Genomic DNA, 8,640 nt, shown 5'->3' with positions numbered 1-8,640 from the left:
AGAATAAATAGGAAGTAGAGTTCACAATACCTAGCTTATTACTAATTATTCATCAATCTTATATTAGCACCTCTAATAGCATTGATAACCTCTTTGATTCTTGCACAATATTGAACTATATTCTCACCTTCTATCATTCTCATTTCATCAAACTTTCCCCTCAAAATTTTGATTTGGCTCTCATGACATTATCATCTCCTCCATATATTGTCTTTAGTTTGTCCCATATTTCCTTTGAATTATTGCAATATTTTATGTCATAAAACTCAACATAACTTAGGGTTGAGGAAATCTCCAACATTGCCAAATTATGTTCTTACTTCTCTTTCAGTTGTTAAGTGGTCAGAGGAACTATTGTTACCTCTACATATGCATTGTCCACAAACCCTAGTGCACCATTACCTATACTAGATATATTTAGATGTTAGCATGAATGCTAATGGTATTCCATTGGGGGAGTAATCTAAGTATTGCTAGGGCATGTGGAGGTTGTTAGTTGCATTTGTGGATATACTTTTTATTGATGACAACATAGTATGGTTTTTGTGAAGACTAGTAGATTTTTAATTAGAGATAGAGTTCATATGGAAAATGTACGGATGGTCAAGTCAATTGAAATTAAGGGCATGCTCTACACTATGTCCTGATGGTGAGGTTAAGTGTACAAGAAATGAAAAAGATATGCTTGACATACTAAGAGTGGTACAGAGGCAGAGTAATTAATAACAGGTTTCTGATGAATAGATTGTATAGCCTAATAGAGATAGAATCATGATATGCAAAGTTATATAGTTATAGAAGATAGTCTAATGGTGATGTCAACAAGTGTGCAAGGCTAGAGTCATGCATGTGAGAAGTTGTAGAGACTGTGAGCCAAAAGTGTTATCTAATTATAAATTAATTTATTATCTTAATATGGTCCTATTATAATTAATTGGGAAAGCCTCAAAGTTGACTAAAGGAATTGTTTTGAGGACATGGTATAAAGGAAGAATATTTTTCTTGTTCGAAAGGGTATCAAGCAGGTATCAATTGTGTGGATTGTGTGAACAAGAGAAGAGTATTTGGTAATGTTAGTAAGAAATCCAACGGATTATTCAAAGTGAAGTTTGTGATCTGGTATCAAGATCAGAAGGAGCAAAAATCTAGTTGACATGATAGAGGAGGAGCAAGTACAATTACAATTCATTTTGATTATTCTTTAAGGAATAATATGGAGACCAGTTAGATAGTGAGGTTAGTGGTCTTGCCCCTAAATTTTTTTGGATACTAGATCATCTTCCTTCAAAAACTCCTAGTAGGGTTCGCAGAACTCCTAACAAGGTTGCAATTTCCTAACAAGGATTAAAAGTCTCCTAACTGGGACTGATATATACTCTCTCTTTTTATTGACTCCTAATAGGGTTAATCCTCTAACAAGGAATGTTTATATTAGTAAATCATCTTGTGGGTATCATCCCCACTAGGTTTTTCCCTCTAATCAAGGGATTCCCTAGTTAACATATCTAGTTTTATTATGTATGAGTATTTTATTATGGTTGCTAATTATATTTCTCATATAGATAAGAATTAACAAGGTTGATGATTATTATAATAGTTGGATAACTATTTCACCCCCCCCTCCCCCCACCCCTATTTTAGTTACATTGGTGGTCTTTCTAATAATTGGTATTAGAGGATCATGTCCTTGAAAAGAAAGCTTAACAACTTTGGGAAATCAATGTCAAGTCGCTCTAGAAAAGAAATTCCTAATTTTGATGGAGTTAACTATGATAGGTATAGAGAAAATATGAAGACTCATTTGGTATGTATGGGTCCAAGATATTGGCTTTTGATAGAGATTGATAAAGCAATTGGGTATCTACATGATCATGGTGTGACAAAAAGTGATGATCTAAAAAATACATAGTTAGAAATGCCTCAAAGCATTTCAAAATGTATTCCAAATTTTTTCCCACCCATCTTGCTACTAAATCAAAAAATTTAATACATTTATAAGGCCTACTATATCTTTTTATGCCAACCCTATATGGTCAACATGAAAAACATCCTAAAAATGTGTTTTAGGCATTTTCTTATGTGGTTTTTACTTCAAACATGTAGCTAACAACTTTTTTTTTCACTAAAAATTGATGAAATGAAAAGGGTTTCTTAATAATTTTTTTAGCTTTCCATAAATGTAAGGTTTTTCAAATTAGGAGTTCAATAAGTAGTTATTACTTATTTTCTAATGGAGATATGTATAAAGTGTTGATTAACACATTGCTTGAAAAATAACTATAACTTTCAAACTGTACAATATTTTTGAAATCTAAAATATACATCACATTCTATACTTCTACTATAAGGAAAAATAAATAAATAATTAAATTGTGAAAAAAATTGAATTAATTAAGATGGTCAAACATGAGAATTTTTTATTCCAAAAATACTATAGTAGAAAATTCATATTAATTATTTATTTAAAATAAAATTACCAAAAAGTATGTGTCACATTTAGCCATGAGTCTACTTCTTATATCTAGAATATTATTAAAAAATATTATGATTTGATTTTGATTAAGGTGGTCAAACATATGTCTACTTCTTATTTTGATCCTAAAAGTTTTGTACTATTGCATTCAAATTAAATATTTTGACCAATCAAATTTTATTTTTTTTAGATAAAGTCTAGTAGTTTAGAAACTAAATTCAATTTCGTAGAGATTCTTTTGTCTCCACTTTTTTATAGAAAGTTTGTAACAAGTAGAAAATTACACATTGAGTTGACATAACTCTAATTTATTTATTTTTTATTGCTACTTGAGAGCATAGTTTGGTTGACCATGATCCTGCACATACCTAATTGTAGAAGAAGGAAAGCTTGAGGAATGTAATGAAGCATAAAGATATCTATTTAGGTACAATATGAGAGTTGTATAAGCCTTGGTGATAGCTCTTACTAAAATTGAATATAGTTCAGTAAAATCACTAGAAACATCTCATAAGATTTGGAAAGCTTTAGAATCAATTTTTGAAGGAAATAAGCATGCTAAAAGTGTGAGATTACATAATTGGATACAATTTTTTAAGATGTTAAAATATTGGATGATAAATCTATGAGAATCCTTATTGGTAGAATATATGAGATTTATGTAGGAATAAAATCCTATAATACATCCAAAGAGCAATATGAGATTGTGTGGAAGATTTTGAAAACTTCTACACCACCATTGAAGCAAGCAACATAGATGATCGAGTTATTAATACCCTACACTAAGAAGTTCACCAAGGAGATTTTTTTTAGAAGATTGGAAGCAATAGAATCAAGTTTGAGATAGTCTAAAGAATTGACAAAAGTGAAGGCAACTTTAAGTGCCTTAAGTGTTTGTCCCTCCTTATCCAAAAGTGTAAGTACCCATGGAGATTATGCTAGCAGCAAAAAATCAAGATCTAAAGAGGATATAAATATCAAAGAAGGTATAGCCTTTCTTGTGAGAAGAGAACTAGATGGTAATAAAATATTTAAATGTTGGACTTGCAATGAATTCGGTCATTAAGCTTCTAAGTGCCCTAAAACAGAGAAAAAGTATAAGAGAAATTTCAAGCCTAGAAGACCTAGAGATTATTTGTATGCAAATGAAGAAGATGAATCTAAGGAAAGAGTTTAGAGTGAAAGTGATGATGAATTAGGATTTGTGGCTATAAAAGAAGAAAGTTCTAAAATTGAAATTAGAGAAGAAAAGGCTCTAGTTTCTCAAGTTTATGAAATATGATTGGATTATAGATAGTAGTTGTTCACATCACCTGACTAGTGATATGAACAAGTTTGTTAAATTCAAAAATCATGATGGAGGTATTGTTAGAGTTGGAAACAATGTAGCCTGTCACATTATAGGGATAGGATCTATTACTCTTTAATCAAATAATAACAATAATGATGCTTACTTTGATTTTGGTTTAAAGCATAATTTAATGAGTGTTGGATAGCTAGTGGAAAAAGGTTATTAGTTGTAGTTTATAGAGAAGACTTGAATTATCAAAGATAAGGATGGTAAGATGATTGGAATAGGTAAAAGATCTAGAGGTAATGCATTTCAATTTAATCCTACTGAGATGACTTGTTTGGTTGCAAAAATGGATAAAATTTGGTTATGGCATAAAAATTTCTAGCATATAAACTTTGATAACATTGTATAGGCAAGTAGTACATTTTCAATCAGAGATTTTCCCAAAATCATGAAGCTCGCTAATGTATTTTGAAAAGAATATATCATGCTTAAACAAAAGAAGGTATCATTTCCTAGCATGAAGTTCACTACTACAAAGAATTTGGAGATAGTTAGTATAGACTTGAGTGGCCCTACCAGAACAACAAGATTCTATGGAGAAAGATACTTCATGATTTTTTTTTATGATTTCACTAGAATGGCATGGGTACATTTCTTAATCAAGAGCATTTAAGAAGTTCATGATATTTAAGAATAGAGTTGAAAATGAATTTGGTGTAAATATTAAATGTTTGAGATTAGATAGAGGTGGAGAATTTACTTCTAGATGTGTGAATAAAATGGAATCAAGAGAGTTATTATCAACCAAGACCCCTGAGAAAAATGGGATAATAGAAAGGAGAAACAAATCAGTATCAAAGGCAACAAGAGAAATGATGTTTGAGAATGATATATCCAATACATTTTTGAGAGAAGGGTAAAATTACAAACCTATGTCACCTTTTATAAAGAAACAAGATATCAGAATGTGACAGTTCAACATTAATGACAAAAAAATGGTATTTGTGTTTAAAATATGAAGATGATGTAAACTAATGAAATGTGTAGATTTGGACGAATTTTATGCCTATAATTTTTATAATTTTTTTGAGTAAGAAATTATTTATTTTATTTTATTTTGAAGTCCCTTTTTTAACTGTAAAAAATATAGGGTGTAGTTCTTGTCAAAGAAGTATATGCCAATATCTTTTTTTGTTTTGATTTGAAAATATCTTATAAATGACATGTATAGCTAGTGAACAAAAAAAGAAATAATTATTTTTGATGTATATTTTCTTTGTTATAATCAAATTCGACCTTATTAGAATCCAACAATTTTTTCCTCCTGTCAAAACTTCCCTATCAAATCTATGCATTCTTGAAAAAATTACATATTCACGAAGAGGATTCTCTCCTCTAGAGATAAATATAATTTTTTAATTTTTTAAATAAAATTAACCATTTTTTTCCTATTTTGAGGGAGCATCTTCGAAAATGTTGAAATATTGACTTATAATATTTTGATATTATAACATATTATAACTAATCAAAACACTCAAAAATTTATATAATGATGATATTGAATCCGAGATCTATAAAAAAGTATTTTTAGTTTTTGAAAAAAATTGAGTTTTGATAAAGAAATGAGATTTGACCAAAATAGGTTTTGGTATCATAAATGGTGACATAGATCTCTTCTTTTACCCAAAAGTTAATACAATAGTATGCACCATGAATAGAGTGAAAATTAGAAAAGGTAAAAAGAAGATTCCTTATTAATTATGGTTTGATTGTACACCTTTAGTGAAATATTTCAAAATTTTTGGAAGTATTACATAAAGAGAGATGATGATATTCATAAGTTATATCCAAGAAGTGATAAAGGTATGTTCTTGTTAACATTAAGGTCAATTTTTCTATCAGTGACTCAACATTTAGTCAATTAGATACATTACTATTGAGCTCTACAGCTGCTACTGAGCTTATCATTTAGTTTGTAGTATTAACCATGTGATTCAATTATTCCTGAGCTTAGTAGTTAGAAAATAGTGTCTACGAAGCACCTAAGTTAGTTTGCAGTGTCTTTTGAGCTACACAGACTTTACCAAGCTTCAAAGACAAAATCTAGTGCAAACAAAGCATAGAAGAGGCTACTGAGATAGTCAATGGAAGTGAAGAAGAACATAGTATTAACCGAGCTCTATAGTGTTAACAAAGTCCAATAGTGTCTACCAAGCTCATAGGGTTAATGAAATGGATCTAGTGTTGATTGAGTTATGCATTGTCAACCTAGTGATCTAGTTGCTAGTGAGTTGCTCAATGTTCACCAAGTCACACAGTGATGACCAAGTTCAAGCTACTTGGAAGTGATTAGTATGAACTGAGCTTCAAGTTCAACTGAGTTCTAAATATTGTCAAGCATTGACAACATTTTACAAGTATCAAAACATCACCAATTTTGTCTTTAGAACCCAAGTTATAGAAGTTGGGACAACTTTTTGAATTGTGATTGAATTGATATTGTAGCTTAATCTAGTAAGTTGTGATTTGGATTGGTATATATGTAATACATTATATCATATCCAAGTATGTATAAAAAGGAAGAGTATGATGAGTACGAGTGTGAATTAAAGAAGGCTACAAGTAGTGTAAAGGAAAACAAAGATTTATTAATCATAGTTAGGTGATCATTACATTACAAGGAATCTCAACCAATAAATCAAAGTTGCAAATTAAAGATTATCCATTGCTTCATCCTAACAGGTACATCAGTCAAATCCTTTAATAGGGTAGACTTAATAGTCTTTGTTAAAAACTCTTAACTGAGTGCATAGTTCATTATATGTTTTTAAATCATTTAACAAGGTGAACCTCATAGTCCTTATTTCTCCTAACATGGTAGATTGCCAAAACTGGTCAATTGTAAGCCTTAACAGGTTAACTTTATACTATAGTACTAAAGATTGAGGTTATCATCCCCACCCCAATTTTACTTTCTAATTGGAAGGTTTCTAGGTTACCATATCTTTTGTTAAAGTGTTATGAAATTTTAATTGATTTAATTATTTCATGCATACAATTAGATTAGAATATTATATGAAGGATTAATTGGTGAACATAAATTTTTATTGATTCTTGATTCACCCTGCCCCTCTTCGTAACCTTGCCTACCTTATATTTCCAACAATTGGTATCAATGCTTTTGGTTCTCACATCAAAAGTTTAGAAACTTGAGGAAATATTAGAAGGAATGGGGGTATATAGACTATATAAGGTTATTGAAAATGAGAACTTGGATCTTGTTAAGGAAACTCTCCCTATCATTAAAAAGAAGGAAAGATCTTGAAGAACAAATGAATGACAATCTCTACACTAAGTAAAGAATTAAAGATTTATATCCTAAAAGAAATTTAGATAAAGCTAATAAAGAAATCAAAGACCTATTAGAAAAAAATTCCAATCTTCAAGAAGAAGTTAGAAAGTTAAAAAGAAAACAAGAAATCCATTCTGTCAGATTATTTGAAGTCATGGAGGAAAAAGAAAAATCCAAAGAAGAGATACAAGAAAAGAACAATGAAATCCAACATATACCCCTTTAGCAAGAAAACTTCATTGATCAACTCCCTAATGTAAATGAATAACTTATGAATCTAAGATCAAAGAATGAAAGACTACAAAATGATCTCAACATTGAAAATAAAACCTATGAAAGAATGATGAAATTTTAGGAAAGCATGAACCAATTGAATGAGAAAATTTAGTATAGACACAAAGGTAAAGCTAGAATAGGATAAATAGAAGAAGGTGAATCATCTCAACAAAAAGTTCAAAAGAATCAAAGACCTAATTGCAATCATTATGGTAAGATAGGCCATACATCGAACAAATATTGGAACAATGGTAAAGAAAAATTCAATAAAAAATGTTATAGTTGTAGTAAGCATGGCCATAAAGCAAGTGAATGTAGAGAGAAATCTAAGTTTGAAGGTAAATGTCATAATTGCAAGAAACAAGGACACAAATCCTCAGAGTGTAAACCCAAGCAGTGGAACCCAATAGAAAAAATTGTGAAAGCAATACTTGGATGGGATTACAACACATGGTGTAGATGTCAGTACTATGGTGAATTTGGGAACATTGTAGAAATTGTATGAAACATCACATGAGTAAAAGAGATACTACAAAGAGATGTTTTATTTGTACAAAAATTGGTCATCTTACTAAGAACTATATGAACATAGGTAGAATTAATGATGAAAAGAAAGTCAAAGCTGACAATATCAAAAAGAAAATGAGGCAGCAATGGGTACCAAAAGCTCTAGAGAATGCTAGTCAAAATCATGAAGTGAAAATGACATCCAATTCAATAAGTTGGATGGCTCAAACATTTTATCTTAGTTCCTTATGGAGGTCACTGGAACTATGATTCAAAGGGAGTAATCTAAAATCAATTCTAGCTAGCAAGTAAAATGATCTAATCAACATTCAACATGCATAGGGATCATTGAGTAGGATGGCAAGAAGAAGACCTTACCAAGAAAGGTCAGGTCACAAGATCTTTTTGAGAAAGGTCAGGTTGCATATTATTTTTCGTTGCATAGTCGATAGTTCCTACCAATTTTTTATGACTCTGCCAAGCTATAGATGTCTCCTAAGCATTAAGGAATAAACCAAGCAGAGGAAAACTTGTCATTGAGTGATTATGAAGTACATAGCATTAATGGTGATTAATGAGAGGAAACTCATTAAAAGAAAAGAAATTAATTGCATTGTTTCACCACAAATTTCCAAAGTTATTTGTAAAGAGTGAATTTAGAGCCCCAAGCAATCTAAGCAAATATTGTTGAAGAATTCTTGAAGTTTTCAGAAATTGTAGTCCAACATGATCTAG

Source organism: Cupressus sempervirens, chromosome 5 (genome assembly GCF_028749045.1).
Source record: "Cupressus sempervirens isolate cs-2001-9-10 chromosome 5, ASM2874904v1, whole genome shotgun sequence".
Taxonomy (NCBI): Eukaryota; Viridiplantae; Streptophyta; class Pinopsida; order Cupressales; family Cupressaceae; genus Cupressus; species Cupressus sempervirens.
Note: the sequence above shows the minus strand (reverse complement) of the source record.